The sequence below is a fragment of the Ammospiza caudacuta genome, chromosome 9 (assembly GCF_027887145.1).
Source record: "Ammospiza caudacuta isolate bAmmCau1 chromosome 9, bAmmCau1.pri, whole genome shotgun sequence".
In the NCBI taxonomy this organism is placed as follows: domain Eukaryota; kingdom Metazoa; phylum Chordata; class Aves; order Passeriformes; family Passerellidae; genus Ammospiza; species Ammospiza caudacuta.
In genome coordinates, this window is record NC_080601.1 from 10,059,600 (window position 1) to 10,079,496 (window position 19,897).

Consider the following 19,897-nt stretch of genomic DNA (forward strand, 5'->3'; position numbering starts at 1 on the left):
TTCGTCAAATTTACCTAAGTATTTCAGCAATACGTTCTACAACCGTTTTAAATGCCTGATGGAGCTGGATTATTTACGGTGTCCCGCTATTGTTCTTTTTAAAGACTTCTCTTAGCGTATTATTGATAGAGAGGTCAGACACCCTAAGGGCAGTGTAAGGGAAAGCATCCTGAGCGGAAAACAGGCTTAACGTTTTTTTTAATCTACGATTCAGCACGAAAGTCCTGTGTGGGGAATCTGAGGCGAGCAGTGCGGTGGGATTTACTCGTCAGCAATGTTTAACACAGGAGTATTCACAGTTCAGGGAGGCGCACACACCTTGATCCACATCTCATGGTGCGGATGCTCACACGGAGCAGGGAGGAGGCGGCTGGGGACCCCACCCTCTCGCGCACGGAGGTGATGCCATTGCGGCCGCTCCCCGCACGGGGCCCCGCAGGATTTCCTGCCTCAGCAGCCCCTCAATTCCTGGAAGCGCTCTCTCCCGAGGGCAGGAAGGGCGAGCGCGCCGCCGCCGCCGGCAGCCCCGGAGCCCCGTGAGGGGCGCGGCGATCCCCGGCCCCTCAGAGCGGAGCGGAGCGGAGCGGCGCGCGCCCTTCCCGCCGCCGCCGCGCGCGCGCCGCTGCAACGGCCGCGGCAGCAGCGCCGCGTGCCGGGGCGCGCTCACGTGACGGCGCTGGTTGGCTGGGACGCGCGCGCCCGCTCCGCGCTGGGCACGGCACAAAACAGCACGGCACAAAACAGCACGGCACGGCAGAGAGCAGCACAGAACGGAACGGCACGGTACGGCACGGCAGGGAACGGCACGGCACAGCAGGGCGGGACGGCACCGCACCCGAGACACCGCACCGCCCTCCGCGCCCCGCCGAGCGTCACTTGTGTCCTGTCCCCAGGCAGTCCCGCTCCGCCCTCAGGTGAGTGAGACGCTGCGGCCCCGGGGCAGGCGCGGGACGGGCAGACGCCGCTGCCGCCGGTCGCTGCCGCCGGTCGCTGTGGGTGACCCAGCGGGGCCGGGCGCCGTGGGAGCTGCGGCGGAGGAAGGAGCGGCGGGCGGCTGGGCACCGCGGGGCTGGGACCGGCGGGCCGCGGGCGCTCCCCGTTCCGGGCCGGCTCCTGACAGGAGCAGCCCCCAGCTCCCGCTCCAGGACGGACTCCGCACCTGCCCGCCTCGCCGTGATGTCCCGTTCCCTCGCCCTGACGTCCCGTTCCCTTCCGCGGTAAGGTCAGAAATGCGGACGGCTCGCTCGGGTGTCAGGCGGTCCTGCTGCATCGCTCCCGAGCCGTTCCATACCGTTGGACGTGTGCGTTCATTCCCTGGTTTCCCACGGTGCACGCAGGGCGCTGGGTATTTATCATTACACCTGGCTTGACTTTTACGTGCTCCTGCAGAGGGCTTCTTTACAACATTCACCTTGGCTAACTCCTGTTTGTGAAAACTAAATGGACAAAACTAAATTCTGTTTGTATTTCACTTTCTGGGTATGGGTTTGGCACATTTGCCATAGAAATGAAACTTTCTTCTCGTGTAGAATCTCCAGGCACTTTCTGCATGCACTTTGTTTGAAAAGCAATTTGCTGAATTAACGTAGCATGCACAAAGATAACTTGAGTTGACATACTAGCAGCATACCATCTATCTCGTGAGCAAAAATGGAATATTCCTGCCCTTAGGTTCCTTTTTAATCTTAAATTATTAATGGTTCTGTGCATAGGAAGAATGAAATTTGTAATTGGTACAGAGTGCAAATACATGTAGAGAGCTGGATACAAGAGCAGCTGGTTATAAAAAAGGATGTGCCTCCCTAAAAAACCTTGCATGAGAATGACATTCAAGAGCTCTTTCCCTTGCTTACAGTTGTTGAGAACCTCTGGGGAGAAGCAGAAGGCCATACTAGCCCAACTCTTCTGTAGCTCTTGGGAAAAAGAAATGACAAAAGGGAAAACCTTTTCCCTATTTGGGGAGCATAGGAAAGCTGAGCTTTAGTTACTTGTACTTTCGTTTAGCAGCTGTTTGACTGAGTTGTTGGGGGTGCTCTTAAGATAGGGCTAGTGGCAGTCATAATATCTCATCCTCTTTTAGAACCTGATTGTCAACTTCACACCCAATGTTGTCATTTGTACTTAGTTAAATGGAAATATTTGTATCACACTTCATCATGTTGTTGTCTGTGTAATCAATGCAGGAAAAAGTTCCTGTTTCTCTTAGAGATCCCAGAAAAAAAACATAGTTACCAAAACTGAAATAGAAAGGGCAAAACACTTGCATTTGCTGTGTGTCCAACATTTAGGGTTTGAATGTATGTTGAAAGGAAGTGTTGGTTTAGGTATCAATGGGAAGTAACATTTCTACTGTCTGTTCAACCATGTAATGTAGAGCAAGTGAGGTGTGTCATAGTAAAGATTACAACAGTGAACTAAGGTTCTGCTCTTTCTTCTACTTAAATTTCTCCCAGTATTTGAACTTTTAAAGGCAAAAGTTTGAAGTGAGACCATGTTAAGCAAGTCAGAAACATAAGGCTTAAAAGCACTTTTCTTCCATGTAATCCCTTACAGTTTGTTGAAGAGGCTTGGAGCAGATGTACTGTGAATTTGTGGTGTTACAGAAACTGAAACCAATGCACAGAGGTGATGGGCCAGTTAAAGGAAGCTTGTAAAAAAACTTGAGAGGATAAAATTCTGCAATACTGTTAGTTTGGTAATAATAATAATAATAGAAATCCCCAACAAACCAAAACAAAACAGGAGTGGGGCAAACACTGGATCAGCTAAGGCTTCTGAACAACACAAAGGTGAAGCTGAGGTGGATTTGAGGGAAAAACTGGGCTGTTTTCTTGAGTTTTCTGTAGTGTCAGTGTGTTAGAGGAGTGTCTTGTCCATCACATAAGAGGCTTCTAAACCAGATTAGACATGACTTGGCCACAAGGAGTCATCCAGGGAGCCCAGTGTTCCACCTGGCCTCCCTTGTGATCCTTCTGGGTCTGGTTTGCACTGGAAATGCTCCACTTGCCAACCTGCAGCAGGTGTTCCTGTTCCTCACCTGCCTATTTAAAAGAAATCCCCCACTTTGGAGAATTACACCATGCAAGTACATCCCTGAGTGAATTACTGTGTGTTCCAGCAGGTTTTATTTTCCCTCAGCCCACGGTGACCTTGCTGTGTGTCCTGCACACACGGTGTGCTCGTAGCTGTGGGTGAGCATTAGCCTGGGTACTGCCTGGGTGCAGAGAGATGGGAGAGAGAGGGAAGGGCACTGCCACTGCCAGAGCTGATGCTTTCTCTGCAGGCACACAGGGGGAGGGTCACAGCAAGGCAGCTCTCTCCTGAGCTGTGAGCTTCTCCAGACTCTGGGAAGGAAGGTGCATGTGAGGTTCAGCTGCTCTGTTCCTCTGAGTGCAGATCATCATCACAGAGAGAGATCTGCCTCCACTGCCATGGTATGAGAGCTGTTTGTATTTTGGAGTTGTAATAGTGTAGAGCAGTGCTAATTAAGAACTCAGCTATCTTCAAAACCAGAAAGTGGAAGACTGAAGGGCAGGGGGATGAAGGCCATAAACTTTTATCTGTGAAGTGGAACTTTTAGGCTTATGCTTTAGTAATGATGAAAATCAGGTTTAGCTACATTTCTGTCTGCTTACATTCTTCAAACAACTGGTCTCATTTTACAGCATAACAATTTAAAAAATATCCCAGCAAGCAAGAGAGTCTTAATGTGGCCTTTAATAGGAGAATAATGTAAATGATTAATGATTGATGAAGAAGAATTGTGAATGAGCTTGTGGAAGGGCTTTGCATGTCTGTTTGAGATTAAGAAGGATCTTGATATATCCTTGGAGGTCATGTCTGTAGATTTTAATGAGGGTGAAGCAGAGAAAGGCAGTTAAAAGCAAATGAGATCTCAGTAATGTAAAAACATAGAAAGCTCTGGGTTTATGATCAGATAAACCAGATGCCCTTTTTTTAGTTTGGTTTTTTTTAAAAGAAATTTTCTGAAAGAAGCTGCAAGTAACTTCTAATCTGCCATCAATACTCAAGAAACAAGTAAACAGTTACAAGTGGTACAGTATCACATAAAGTATCTTTTTAAACAGTTTTAGAGCCCTGAGTATTAATTAATAATTAATAATTTGGGGAGCTGTTTAATTGTGGGTTAAGGCTGTTATTGTAGGGCTTACAAAGGGAGCTGTGGGGGCCTGCCTTGGAGGAAGTAAGGGTGAGCACAGCAGAAAAGATGGTGAGAAGATTCTCCACCGTAATAGCTGCATGAAACATGGCAGTTCAGGAAGACTGATATGTCTTTGCCACTAAAATGCTCATTGATAAGTAGCAAAAGGAAGGACAGGACTCCTAGAGGACATAAACATCATCCCTCTAGCTCTAGTGTCAATTCTTGTGGCTTGTCTATTCCACAGAGGTGGAATAAAGTGTTACTTCATTTTCTGTTTGCTCTCTCTCTCTTGTGTTGTGCTGGGTATCTACAGAAGGTTGTAACTTCTGTGAGAAATTAACTTCAGTCCTAAATTCAGTTCTGAAATGATCCTGATAAGAAGGGAGAAGTGCCCGGTGGGCCACTGCTCTGTTCATTTGAAGACTCTGCATTTCACTGCTGCTATTTAAGTTGGCCTGAACCTCTGAAACCTACTTATGCCCCCAAGCTTTGCTTTTAGGGCAGCATCTGAGGTGAAATCAATGTTATTCCCACCTTGGGTTCTTGGAAAACCTTCACCTTGCTCCTGGATGGGAACCAAGCCACAATAAAGTAGGCATTTACCAAACCCAATTAAGGACTTTTATAGTTAATTTCATTTGTTACCAAAGGGGGGAAGCAACACAGAATTCCCAGTTCATGTGTCATCAGGCTGTCAGCTCATATTTTAGAGTCTTGTCACCTTGAAGGTAGCCAAAAAAATCCCTCCTCAGAGCCTGTTGCCTAAGAGAGAGGAGTTGGTTAACTGGGATACAGCAGTGTTAGCTTCTGACACCTAAGGTGGTTTGAGTTTTTTTAAATTTAAATCCATAAGGAAATTATTCATGAAAAAGCTTCATTTGACAGAGTTGTGTCAATCTCCAATTATACCCAAAAGCTCATCAAGCTACCCATGATTTCTTCACTGCATTGGAGCAAAGAGTGTTTTAATAAAGATACACAGTTTACCTGTTTCAAACTTCAGAAGACTCTTTTATTGACCAAGCAGGCCTGTTTTATAATATAAAATGCATCATAAAAGATGTTGTTACTATTGCATGCATTGTAATTTTAGGTTGAAAATAGTAAAATTTATTCTCTTTTTTTCCCTTCTTTCCTCCTTAGGAGTGCCATGTTAAGAGAAAGACATGAAGTATTTTTAAAGAAATTCTGCTTTTGATCAAGCTGCTAAAAATGGATGTGAACATTTTCTCCTATGAGGTAAGTATTGACAGGGAGAAATAAAAAAAACCCTGAGTTGTTTCACTTAGTGTTGCCTTTCACCCCTGCTCTTCTGACCAGCAGCTTTTGGTCAAGTATTTTAGAGTTAAAACATCTGTGTCTTGGCAAACTTTGCACCAAAAGTCTTAACTGAAAAGTCCTGCAAATAACAGTTTTATTTACAGGATTAATCAGCTTTGTTCTGATACTCCAGAAGATAAAAACAAATGTTGGTGTTGAAGGGTTGGTAATGAGCAGCTTCTGCACAGAGTAGCTTTTGACCCAATGTCAGCCTTTTTTCCAAGCATCAAAGAAACAGAAGCTGCAAAGTCTGATTTTCAAGAGTGAATTCTCACACAGACTAACTGCAGGTGCAGGAAATGAGTGAGATCCTGGGATGAAGGAAGAGTTTGCACCACAAACATGTAGGTACTTTTCCATGCATCCAGGCAGCTTTCTCAGTTCCTGCTCTAGGCAGCCTAGGGAAAAGTGGGGCTTTTGCCAGCCTGAGTTACAGATGTATATTTATATTGCTTTTGTCAAGTATCACAGCCAGATCTTCACAGTTCCTGCAGTAAGTATGTAAGTTAGTTAAACCAAATACATGTCCTTGATGTTGGCTCATGGGAAAATTCAGGTTTTAAGGAACCTCTGGAGATCATAGAGTCAAACCCTCTGCTCACAATTTGGAGTAGTGAATGAAAGTAGGTCATTTTCATCCACTGGCCTTCTCAGTCTGTTGTATGTCAGAAGTATTAACAAAAGATGGATTTATAGCTTTCCATATGTATTAAATGTACATTTTAATAGTGCAGATAGGGACATAAGATGCTACTAAAATTTGCCAGAAGGGATAATGTTTTAATTAAGACAGGATTGCACAGGAATGGTCTATTTCTCTAAACAAAGGAAACAATAAATCTCTGATGTGTTGTTTTCTTGCAATTGCAAATGAAACCTCCACTAACACTGACCTAATGTCATGCTGCTAGTATTTTCAAGATGGGTTCCCTGCAGGAATTACCCCTTCCCAGGCATCTCTGGAGAATTGATTTATTTACTTCCTCCTGTAAGCAAAATTGCTTTCTCATAATAAAAGGAAGGGAAGTGAACACTGCTTATCCTGTCTGAAACATGTTACTGAAACATTTAATCTGAAGTATAAATATTTTTTCATGCGAAAACATAGTGACAATGTGAATAAAAATAAACATCTTGTCAGGAAGCTTAGGGAGCAATCTCCCCCCTGGGCTCTAAAAGTAAACACAAACCAAGCATCTCTCCTCCCTCCATCATTGTGTACTACCAAGCAGAACATTCTGTGAGCCCTAGGAGTAGCTACTTCCACTGTTTTGGCCAGGGAGGATTATACAATGAAGGGGTTAATCTTGTCAGGAGAAAGACATTTTAGCATTCAGAGCCTCATTGGAGGGTCAATGAAGTGAAGAGACACTTGGTTTACTTTGGATTTATGCTTATCTCTATGTGCTTTGAATTGATCCCTCAAAATTGGTAATTTAATAGCTTTAATAGTTACATTAGTAATTTAATGAGCCCCTTTCAGGACATCATCAAAGACAGACATATACTTTGTGAATAAAAATAGAAGTCATTTTACAGGTAATGCAGTTCCTGAAAGCCAATATACAGTATTACACATATGCAAGTTGTGATTGTTATGGTTTAACCCCAGCCAGAAGCTAAGTACCATGCAGCTGCTTGCTTGGGTACAAAAAGGTAAAACCCGTGGGCTTAGGACTGTTTAATAATTTAAATAAAATAGAATAATCGTTTGAATTGGAAGGGAGAGAAATAAAACCCCAGAAAAACAAGTGGTGCACATGTGCTGGCTGAGGCCCAGCCCAGCCCTGAGCAGCAATTGGTAGCTCCCCGTTGATTCCCCCAATTTCTACACTGGGCATGACCTTTTAGGGTATGGAATGTCCCTTTGGGCAGTTTGGGTCACCTGTCCTGCCCTGCTCCCCCTCAGCTTCTGGTGTACCTGCTCACTGAAATGTCTCAGTTTGGAGTGAGCACCACCAAGCAACACCCACAACACCCGTGCGTCATCAGCGTTCTCATAGGGAGTGCGAAACACAGCTCTGACCAGCAACCAGGAGGAAAATTAACTCTAGTCCAGCTGAACCCAGGACAGTGATGCTATGAATTATTTAATATGCATTGATTGATCTCACCATCAAAAAGTACCTATTGAGGGAAATGGCACACCCAAGAATCCAAATTTCTCTTTTCTCCTCTGCTCCCAGTGTCAAGCCTTGCTTCCCAGTCTGTTTTAAAATGAATTTCTGAGTAAGATGTATAGCTCACGTAGGTATATTACAGAACAATATTCTCAGAAACTTGCTGTTTCCACACCAGTTCCTGTTATTTCTCTTATTTGGTCTCACTTCTCAAAGTGAATATATCTGCAGGTCTGAAAAAAAGCTAACTTGTAGATGGATATGTGCTTGAATCAGAAAATGCTGCCTCTCTGGAAGGTGTGTATTTGTAGAGGTGTTATTTACTCCTTAATATCCCAGTCAAAGCTTATTTGCTTTTGGGCTTCTGTGTCACTTGAGGTATTATGAGACAAGTAGTAGTAAATTTAGCTGTCTGGGTAAAGAAGCTACTGCTCTCTCAGAGATTAGTGTCTTCACAGTCAGTGGAATAAAATAGCTACTGCCTCTACAGTGCAATCTGGCACTTGAATGTATCTGACAATTCAGAATGGTAAATACAAAGTTCTGGACTGTGCAAAGCCAGCAGAGGGGTGTGTGTGCAACAGTAACCTTCAGCAGAATTAAATTTGTCGGAGGAAATTTTAAATTTTAAAGCTGCTTGAACTAGTTCTTCTCAGACTTATGGCTGCTTATGACTAGATTAGAAAACAAGGACTGCCTTGTGTGGGTGGTTCAGGTGTGAGAGGAAGGGCAGTGTTGCTGTTTGTTGCTTTTGATCTTTGTAATTAAATTTATGTTCTCTAGCACTATTTATCATACTGTTGAAATCCATGTTTCTGACTTTTTCATGGGATTTGCTGTGCTTTACATTAAGAAGAATGACTGTTTTTCACAACACCTATGTAGAATCAGGAACAATTTGTTACAGTTAGGTGGGAAAGGAAGAAAGAAATGATGCAGTTCTGAAATGTCCATTAATTCAGGGAGATTATGCATCAAGGTACCCAACATAAGAAATCAAAGCTGGGATATAAAATCAGTGCTGTTCCATCAGAACATTCTCTTGCCAGCTGGAATTACCTGTCTCTCACACCTCTGGAAGCAAGGGCCTAGCACCCTCAAAATGAGGATTTGCAGTAACAAAAACATGGTATGGTACCAGTACCTGAGCTTTAGCTGCTTTTTGTTTTCAGCTGCTTTCTCAGTGGTAGAATTTGCTTCTGCATGGGCTCCTAGATGTGCTCAGCATGGGCAGGTGTCCCAGTAATTGTCCTGAGCAACAGGTACAGTTTACACTTGAGATGGATGTATGTATGGGGGTAAATAAGATTAATACCTTTGTAGTTCTTCTCTTCTACCATTACCCACGAAAAGAACTATTGCCTGACTCACAAAAGACTTTTAAAAAGTTTAAAAATAGAAAGCTACGTGTCTTGCTGCTTTGTTGAAAAAGCCCCTTCTAGTAGAATTCATGTTTCTTTGGCAATGACTTTCAGGCAATGAGTGGATGAGAAATTTCAAGGCACTAGAATATCTTTGATTTTGTTAAAGCTCCCTGAATGCCTGATTAGCTTCAAAACCACTGCTATTGCTGGTTCTAGCTTGTTTTTAATTTTACAAAGGTGTATTCTGTTCCTGACACATTTAAATGCTGCAATTGTAAGTGTAATTGGAAGGTGATGTCTTTTACTCAGTACTTTGCAAATTACACAGTATACACACACTCCTTTAAGTTCTCTGATTTGTGCCTAATCTGTAGTTCAAACGTGTAACAGTGATACTTTTCAGGCAGATCCTGGAAGTAGTCCTACACTCTCTGTGAAAACTGCAAATATATGCAAGAAGTATGTGATTTCATGGTTGATAGCTTTTGAATGGTAGCATTTAAAAGAACAAAATCCTTCTTGGAAACTATTCCTAATAAACATAATTAGGGAAGTTTCATCAAGCAGCCTGTGGTGAAACATGCAAACTGTCTTTATTGCCTGCTGCTTAGACTTGGAATCACTCGTGTGTGATTTCTTCTATGGATCACTTGTGTGCATTCTTCTGCAATTTCTGCAATTACCATTATCCTTCAGCTACACCATTTTGCTAGAATTTATAGAAAGTGTTTCAGAGAGTGAAAGATATCCATCAGAACCAACCCTGGTAATATTCTTTTTGCATATGGTTTATGGTCCTAACTCATTGGGGAAACAAAAAAAAAAAAAAGGAACTAAGTTTGTTCAGGCATATTGAAGTAAACCTCTAAAATACATGAGTGACATTTGGAAGAAATGCACAAGTAGGAACCTTGTGTTGATATAATCCAGTTTCACCTACTGAATTTGTTGTGTTGCAAAAATGCAGGCTTTGCAAGGCAGTCTTTGCTAGTGTGACTAAATCATGTCAGTAAACTGGTGTAAGGTGGTGGTAAGAGGCACAAGGTCTTACCTTCCTGGCAAAGCTTCCTCTTTCAAAAAAATGAGTGGTTCCAAGGTATAAAACACACAGAATATAACAAAGTTTGAATTTTGGTCTTGAATTCATAAAATCCCACAGTGTTGCTACTGTGTGGAATCACACTGTTCAAAATAAATGTAGAATTGTACTGTAATCTTGGGAGGGATTGTAATCCAAATAAGCACACTCTTTGAACAACCTAGTGAAAAAATACTGAAGTTGCAGGTGCATCATTCATTTCTGGTTTTTTCAGCTGCTTTATCATCTTTCTAAGACAGGCATGTAGCAACTGATTCTGTGAACTTTTTCTTCTTGAATTACTCCCCGAACTGAAGCCCAGAGGAGTCCCTGGAAGCTTTTCCTCTACTCTTTCAGAAGGATTTATATCAGGCTCTTAAAACCATAACTGGGTCTTACTTTCATGTCTAGCTCACTATGGGACAGAGGTAGAGAGGAGTAAATTGTAGCTAATAAGGCTGTTTCTCTAAGATCAGTGATGATGAGATTAAGCTGCCTTTGATTCTTCTACTTAATCCTGCTCTGTTGGTTTGACAGCCTATAAAGATCAGAGTATGGCTGGTGGCTGCTGTTCTTGTATATAAGCAGTGATTCAGAGACCAGGAACATTAGGCTTTGGCAACTGTGAAAAAGGCGACAAAATCCACTTTGTTTCTCTTCCCCTCACCCTACCCCATGTTTTCCAGTTCCTGTAACTAGAGATCTGTGTTCAAGACTTGTCCTCATCATCTCTTTATACCACCAACAGAAGGAATTCCAAGCAGGGGTGGCACATTGTTGCAGAGATCTCTATTTTTTTATTGCTCCTGTGGAATTTCTGAAATCTTTGATGACTATTTTAGGTTCTAAAATTTGGTCTGCATTTTGTATCCTCCTGTGTATAAATCTACTAGGCATTTAGTAGGCGATTTATGCAATCCTCAAAAGGCAGGGAGAGCATTTATAATGCTTGGAAGAAAAAGGGCTGATCCATTTATATACGGTTTTTAAAGCTCAATAGCTTAGATCAAGAGTAAGAAGCAAAGACTGTGTATGTCATTGAAAACCTCCTGTAGTTGTAGTATAAAGATGTTTCAAGTCTCTTGGAAACTCAGTTCTCAGAGACAAGTGAATTTTGACTGATCTATATAGAGGAGAGATAGAGACTGACAGCTAGCCACAAGGTCAGACAGACAGACAGAAAATCTTCCCCAGCTGACTGTTTGCTATGACTCTTATTTCATTCCACAAAGGAGTTCTTTCCATTCCATTAACATCTGATTAGATGGCAGAAACATTTTAAGAAGCTCTGAACAGTTATGCAGATGCCAGCACTATTACTTCCAGATTCATTCCCTTGCCAAACAGCAAAATGACATAGTCAAGAAGAAATCCTCCTACTAGTCAGTTTTTTCTATTTAAGTTGGGGTTTTTTTTTTAATGTGTTTTTATAAGTTGATTAAATCTTTTGTATCCATGTTGTAGTCCTGAGGAGTGAGAAGTGTGGAATATAACAAATACAAGCTGTTGCAAAATTGCTCCCATTAGAAGACATTACACATGTGATACAAAACTCTGCCATAGAGCCAATTCTTAAAACAGCCTCATCCTCTCTGGGTTGGGAGTGCAGTGAGCCATAACCCTGCCACTTCTTCCCTTGGGAGACTCTTATATAACTGCTCAGCTGTTTCTCTTGCTGTTCTTCTTATTAAGCCAAAATTTTGTTTTGCTTAATTGTGTCCTGGTACACCTAACTTTGCAGACTGGAACTGTTCAAAGTGGATCCACTCCCTTTTAAGACCAGACCCCACAGTCTGTAGAAAGAGAAGGATGGCAGCAAAGGCAGTTTATCAGAGTTTAAGGGACCATCAGAGAGACTGTAACAGCACAGGTGAACAGGCTGGGACATACCTGGCTCAGCTGAGTGCCTTTCCATCAGCGGGACAGCCACATCTGGAGATGCCTGAGGCTGAGAGCAGCGAGGAGGGCGAGGGCAGGGCTCCTTCCCCTCTGCTGGGCACTTGTGGGGTGGCTGCTGAGAAACTCTGCTCAGTTTTGGGCTTCACCCTTCCAAAGAGAGATTGACCAACTGAAGACAGTGCTGCTAATGATAATAGTGCCCTGAACCAAGGGCTGCTGATACTGTGGGGAATATGAAACACGAGATACGCACAGACACACTGAGCGAGCTGCTTATCTAACCTGGAGAAGAGAAGGTTAAGAGGGAATCTCATTACTACCTCAATAGTCACAAGGGGTTATGGGGAAACCAGGTCTTCTCTGTGCAACAAAAGGACAAAAGGCAGCAGTCATAAGTAGCAGCAGGGAGGGTGTAAAGAAAAAATTTTCTCACTGTTGTAAAAAAAGCCATTTGCATAGCGAGTGGCTAAGCAATGAAACACATGGATTGGAGGTTGTGGAGTGATTGTCCTTAACCAGATCAAACTTTGAAGTTAGCTGTGCATTGAGGAGGAGGTTGGACTAGATGACCTCTGGAGGACTCTTGCCACCTAAATTGATATTCTGTTTTGGAGTGAGGTGGAGAAAATTAGGGTCTTGTAATTAACAAGATTAAATATGGAAGCAGGGAAATGCAAAAGCCAATATCCTACACATAATTAGATTGAAAACTAAAGCATTGTCGAAATATAACCCTCTGAGAAAAAGGTAGATATTTAATTTTTATTCCAAATTATAAGTATTGGCATTTTCCTTCTGTAGATGGTTTCTTTCCTGTTTACTTGGCTGTTCAAAATGCATGCTGATATTAAGCCTTCTATATCCCTTTTCTAGTGAAAAAGAATGGGGAAATATAATTCATAAGGCAAACCACTGGTGCTATGTATCATTCACAGAATGCTCTAACAAAATCTGGGGCACTGCAGACTTCTTAAGCAACGATGGTCTTGCACTATTTTTAGCAGTCCATGAAGAACTGAAAAAAACCCTAACAAATAAATGTATAGTGCTCTAGGTTGGTGTCTGATGACAACAGTGAAGGAAGGTACCATTGTGTGTGTTACTTGTTTCCATCTCTGAGAATTAAGACAAATGTGGGATTGTAGAAAAAGGGATGCAACTGGCCTAATCAATTTGCATAGCTGGCTGAGAGCAGATGTTGATGTCACTAAATAGAGACACCTTACGTCAAATGCAAACCAAAGAGAAGAACAGACTGGGTACAATATGCAATAGTTTTGAAAAGAAAGCTAATTAGGAATGCATGAGCATTTGGCAAGGGTACATTGCAGCCCTGAATGCAAACCTTTTAATACAAAAATTGTATTGACAGGAAATGAGTTGAATTTTATTTCAATGTTTACAGAGTATATTCTTACATAGTTTTATTCAAGCCATTTGTTCTCTTTATGAACTTTTTATGGATAAAATCTAATGAAATATATTCTAAACCATTACAAAAGTAGTTAGAAATTATTTTGATCTACCCACGTCATTGAAGTCTCTAAGCCTAATTGTGGGGGGAAAGTAGACTACAATGACAGGAGCTGGGTAATTCTGATGTTTTAATTCACATGCTGCCAGCTGGCTGAGACTACACATACCACATGCAATGGGTGGATGGTGAAGTCCACAACTGAAGTACCACATTTCCTTATTTTGGTTGTACAACATTTACTCATGTTCTCTTTGTATTGTTGAAAGCAAATTTTATGGACTGAAGAGAGCACTTCTGTCCCTGTGGGATTGCCATATGCTATGTGGAACCCATGCAGGACAATTTGACTTACTTTGTTTTACTTAATTCCTTGTGCATTTAAATTATTTCCACTAACATTTTTTTTATCCAAACATGCTCCTAAAATCTTCTAATATGAAAGGCCCTGCATTCAAGGGTAAGGGAGAGAGAGAAACTCTAGGACTATTTGATATATACTATTTGGTTTTGGGTTTGGACAGTCCCAGGCAGTCTCTGCAATGTCATACCTGCCCTCTTTCAGTGAACGAGCTCAGGTCTGTAACTGTCCCTACTGAGTGTTGTTGGTGTAGCTTGTCATAGGAAACTGCATTTGTGCTTGGGTGTTGCAACCTAAAGCAGAAGGGAAATAATCTCAGTTGTCCTGAATTAAAAGCTTGAGTGGGTCCTCAGAGGGAGCAAAGAGCCACGTCACCACATTTTTACATTTTTTTTAAGCAGACTGTACCTAGATGTCTAATACAGGGAAGAGCCTCTTGCTTCCACATGACTCTTGGGTCTGGGATGTAGACTTTCTCAGCATGCTGATAAACAGAAATGTAAAATCTAAACCCCGGAGTTACCATGCTTAGACTATCAATCCTCTGCAGATGCAGCAGACTTAGATTATGATGGGATGGTGAGAAGCCTAGGTTCCCCTTCCAGAAGAGTTTGTCAAAGAAGCCAAACCAAGTGCTTGTAGTCCCTTCTTCCTGCACTTCCTGTTATCCTTGAGTGGTGTTTTTTCAACCTGTCTCCTCCTGAGCCTTTCTCTGGTTTCTCAGAAGTGCAGAGGATGGAAGGGCCTGTGGGCACTGAGCTTCAGTGTTTCTGAGCTGGTAGAAAGTTCCTTAAGGAGTTCTGCTAACACTGCAGGTTGGAGCAGCGTCTGGAATTAAACTGACTCTCAAGATCCAGGAGTAGAAAGGTTATTTGTAAACTCCGTTACAGTCTCTGCACAACTGATACTCTCTCCTGATGTTTTTAAATCATCTGAGAAATATAGTCTCAAAACCAAAAGGTTAGTTTAGCCCCAGAGTAAAAAATAATACATTGGAGCATATGGGGATGTGGATTTACATTTGTGCTTTCAAATGCATTTTATAATTTAGCAAAACTAAGATAATTCTAAGTAGAATTCTCCATGGGAGTTAATACATTTTTAAATTATTATTTTAGGTTTTTTTATCCAGTTGTTCTCTCAGTTGTGAGATAGTGTTTAAGGCACATAACTGAGCTGCAGTGACGGAGCTCGCTTGGCAGCCCATAAACATGTTTTGGAAAGCTGTATTGACTTGGCAAAAGCAGACTGTAGTTAAATGCTGCCGTGGTCCAATGCCATGTCCTTTAGGATTGCTTGCAAAGACAGAGCTTATTCCCTTCTCCCTTTCCCTCTAGCTGTTATTCCTCCCTGAAAACAAACAAATGAAAATGAAAAATCCAAGCTGGCTACCTGGAATACTTGAACATCCAAATGAGTAAAACTTTACCATTCATGTATTTTTAATGCTTATGCAAAGTCAGTGGGAATATTTGTGGTTTATTACTGTGCGTTCTTGTACCAAAGCCTAGAAACTGTCAGTTGCTCCACACCCTATTAGAGATGCATTCCAACCACTTCTCAATGTGTCAGTCAAGTTTATGGTCAAAATTAAACTGTTTGTTTTAAAAGTTGGGGAGAATGTAAATATGCTTCCCTACAGGATTATGTCTCAGAGAACAGAGAATTTCTGGTTGTCCTGGGGTTTTATTTTATACTTTATTTTATACTAGAAAAGCTGCAATCTGAATTATGTAAGAAGTTTTACATTTGTGGTAGGAAAGCACTGAGTGGTAAAAATTGCTGTAGATGGTCATTAAAATAGAAATTATATAGTAGCATGTACCTATTTCCACAGCAGTAGAAGCCTTTATCACCCTTTGATGAAACAGGGAAAAAGAGAGAAACTTGAGACCGTTTCTTTATCCCCATCAAAAGCAATGCCCTCTTTCTCTTTCTCCCATTTTAACCACCTGACTAATCTTTGTCATTGCTGTATTTTGCTAAATTTACTATTGTGCACTAAAAATAACACTTTCTTCCTGTCCTCTTCCCCCCCCTTTTTTTGTTTTTTGTAGAAAAGCTCTGTAAAGAGCTGGGAATCAGATCTAAAGGTTTGTGGGTTTTTTATTGGCTTGGTTTGGAATTTTTTTTGAATTGCAGTCCAACACTTCTTGAGTCAGTATCATGGCAAGTCTGGTTGCTTTGTGTCAGTTTTCTCTGACATGATGTTAACTTACCTGTTCTCACATTAGCATCACTGTTTGCAGCAGTAATAGTCTAGGTATTTTTAATAGAGACATGGGTTCTAGCTCTGATTTTTCTCCAGGAAGTGATCATTTAGACTGTAGGAAAAAGGTACCAATAAGGTATTAAAAATTGACATACTGAAACAGTTTAGTAAAAGGAATGCCTTTTGTATAACACTGCTTTGCCCAACCTCCTGAATTGAGTGGGATGAACATGAAGTTTTTGTGTTTATCTGAGAGACAAGTGAATACATGGAGTTGTTGTTCTTGCACAGAATGAAAAATTTAACTCTCATTTGTGGAGAAGAAAAAAATCCCATAGAACTTGAAACTTAAAAACCAGAAGGTAATCAAACCACACATTTTAAATCTGTTTACTTTTATTTTTACTTTTTGTTGCCTGCATTAGCAACTTGATATTTCTTTGCTTGTAAGTAGATGTCTGAGTGAGAGTTCTTTTACTTTCTGGTGCATTTGTTTTCATCCATCCAAACTGTGCAAAGCTAGGAAAATAATATTTGCCATGATTCCTGTTGTTCTCCTGCCCCTAATAGCCTCCTTTTATAGGAAGTTGCAAACTATAATTTGTCCTGACATAGATGTACTCAACTGAAAATTGTTGCAGACTGACCTGGTTAATGTAAGTTTGGCTTCTGGGTATTTGAAAAATGTAAGTAATTGAGTATAACCAAATGCATTTGGATACTGTTAACCTGTTACCGGTACAGATAAGTATTCTTGTAAGTGGGGTTTTAAACAACTTTATAATGTTTTCTAACAAATTATGGTTTTAATGCTACGAGACTGTGCAATGTGTGAGACTAGGTTGCTGTAAGAGAGTATTTTTTGAATAGTGACTACTTTTTGAATAGTCACAGCTATGTCAAAAACTGTCCTTAGCTGTGCAATTGTGCCCATGCCTCTTACTGGTTAGTGACAGTTTTGTTGATGTCAAGTGGTAAACACAGAGCCAGAGACTGCAATTTTAGCAGGGGGCCAGGTGTGAGTTGTAACACACAGGGCCTGGAGCTGCTTTCACTGCTGCTTTCAAGTCTAGATTGTCACTGTAAGACAAAGGGAGGTTGTGATTTAGTTGTGATGTATGTATTTTACATGAAGGCTTCAAAAACTAGTGAGACTAGAGAGAAATGATTTCAAAAGCTATCAGCAGCACCTGCAGTAAGAAATCACATAGCCAACTTTGGGCATCATCCAGGGAGGCTTTCAGGACCTTTGCTCTGTGACTGTATTAACAGTATTTACAGTGTATACGTATAAAGACGTCTGCTTGTGCGCGGTGTTGCTTTGATTTCAAGTTGTTTCGTGTCCGAGTTTACCGTACGAGGCCATGGCAGAAAGCCTGAGCTACGGGCAGGGGCGGGATGCTCCCGGTGATCCCGGCTGCGGGCCGTGGGGCAGGGGTGGGATGCTCCCGGTGATCCCCGGCTGCGGGCCGTGGGGCAGGGGCGGGATGCTCCCGGTGATCCCGGCTGCGGGCCGTGGGGCAGGAGCGGGATGCTCCCGGTGATCCCCGGCTGCGGGCCGTGGGGCAGGGGTGGGATGCTCCCGGTGATCCCCGGCTGCGGGCCGTGGGGCAGGGGTGGGATGCTCCCGGTGATCCCGGCTGCGGGCCGTGGGGCAGGGGCGGGATGCTCCCGGTGATCCCCGGCTGCGGGCCGTGGGGCAGGGGTGGGATGCTCCCGGTGATCCCCGGCTGCGGGCCGTGGGGCAGGGGTGGGATGCTCCCGGTGATCCCCGGCTGCGGGCCGTGGGGCAGGATGCTCCCCGCCATCCCCGCTGCGGGCCGTGGGTCGCTCCGTCGGGCGGGATGCGGGGGCGGCTCCATCCTCCGCCCCTTTACGCGCGGCCGCGGTTTCATGAATGAAATCCAATCGCCGCGCTAAAGATAGACCGGGGGCTGGCACGTCACGGCTCCGCCGCCCCAGGCAGCGCCGCAGGCCGGGCCGGGCCGGGCCGGTCGGGCGGAGCGGCACCTGGGGCGATGCCGCCTCCCCGCCGAGGCGCGGCGGCTCCGGGCGCGGCCCCGCCGCCGTGAGGAGCAGCGGGAAGGGGGCGCGGCGGCGGCCGCCACCCCCGCGGGGCCGGGCAGCTCCGCCGTACCCAGCCCGGCCGCCGGGCAGCCCGCCCTCCCGGGTAGGTGCCGCGTCGCCCGGGCGCGATCGTGCTCCGAGTGCCGGTGTGCGGGCAGGGGCCGCCGGCGGGTCCGCAGGGGGCGGGTGGCGGCGCCCGCGCGTCCCGTTTGCCCGCAGGTGCTCTCCCGGCTCGTCGGGAGAGAGCAGGAGGTGGTGGCATCCTCCCCTCCTCCGAGGACAGAGAGGGCTGAGTCCTTGGTGAAGCAGATCTGCCTGGCTTCCTTTTGCAGCGAGGCCACGAGGTGCAAGGCAAAAATAGACGGGTGTGATGTGCACGGGAAGCACAAACCTCCTGGCGCTTGGTACCTCTGAGTGTCACTTAGTGAAAACCCGAGGGATATCTTTTTCCCCTCCCCATTCTTTCCCCTGCTTTGTCTGTGGAGGCTACTGTGAGCTGCTGTGACAACAGCAGGAGGCTGTTGAGGGCTCTTGTGGCACAGATTATCAGGTGTTTATGTCGGGACCTTTCTGTGGGCCATAGAAAGGGGCTGTAGAGACAAACGGTAGTAGACTTTTAGTCTGTGTAGTCTACCTTTAGTAGGTATTGTGGCATCTGACATCTAGAGCAAAGAGAAATCAGTCACTGGATGTACCGAGGCAGACTAGGTGGAGGAGTTGCCGTCTATTGGTCGAGACACTACTCTGAAGGCAACAATATACTTGTTTAAAAAATTATAATAATAAAAGAAAGCCCTTGAGATTCTGCATATGGTCACAGCAAGAGCAAGGAAGTGATGCCAGAATGGTCTCAATGACTTTGTTCATCCTCAGTTTGTGTACTATTTCAGGACACACAGCTGACTTGAAGCCAAATGTTCAGCTTGAGCTGTAATAGCTTGAGCTCTACTGGAAGCTGAGGTGGAAATTAGCTTTTCCAGTGTGCTTAAGGGGAGTCCTTCAGCTGCTGGTCTTTCTAGGCAGAAATAATGCATGTGGGGAGAAACCCACCATCAATAGGATCATGCTGGAGTTGTCATGACTGCTCAGTGTAAGTAGTAATATTTCAGTACAGGCTGTATTTCAGAAACAGGAGTCACACCTCATGGAAACAGAATGGCTTCATTTCTTTTCAGTATTTTTCTGAGGTCCTCTTCCATTAGGTTATGCTTTTCTTTCTGTGTATGTTGCATTTGCACACCTGATTCTATGTCTCAGATATACAGTGCATCTACACACTATTAAAAAAAAAAAAAAGTGATTTCAGTATTTCTACTAGGATTCTTTATTTAAGTGACATAATACTTTATGAGCATAAGATCTGGGACAGGCTCAGATACAAAGAAGTATTTTTATCCAAGAAGAAATAAACATCAATTTTAGCTCTGGGAAGCTTTCTAAAACTCCTGCCCTTTTAAAACTCCAAGCTTCATAAATACTATAAGCATTAGGCTGAGAGGAAGAACTGATCACTTGACCAGTAAATCCTGATGTTTGATTCTTTGTTAATACATTTTATTTGCTGGAAAAATACCTAAGTCCTTTATCCAGATGTTACCCTGTGCTGAAGGGGACGAAAGGACAGAAGAGGAGAAGCAAAGGAGCAACAGGTGTTTGACATGTTCCTCCCTTGCTCCCTTCCTTCCTGCCAGAAAAGTATAAAACATTGTAGAGCAAAGTATGTGCTTGGGGAGGGGAAAAGGAAATGCTCAGGTGTCCTTGCTGCATGCAGCAGACTTGCAGAGCAGCTAAGAGACTGGGTGATTGTATCCTTGGATCACTGATTGGGTTTCCATAA

General features: G+C 43.5%; 1 protein-coding gene across 1 annotated transcript in view; it reads left to right on the forward strand.

Annotated features, from left to right (window-relative positions):
- The first annotated feature begins 733 nt into the window (after nt 1-733).
- Nucleotides 734-19,897, forward strand: part of RHOBTB1 (Rho related BTB domain containing 1) — a 48,188-nt gene continuing 29,024 nt past the window's right edge. Inside the window, exons 1-2 of the mRNA XM_058810420.1 lie at nt 734-914; nt 5,309-5,404. The gene's annotated coding sequence lies outside the window, so the exon portion shown is untranslated. The remainder of the gene's footprint in view (nt 915-5,308; nt 5,405-19,897) is intronic.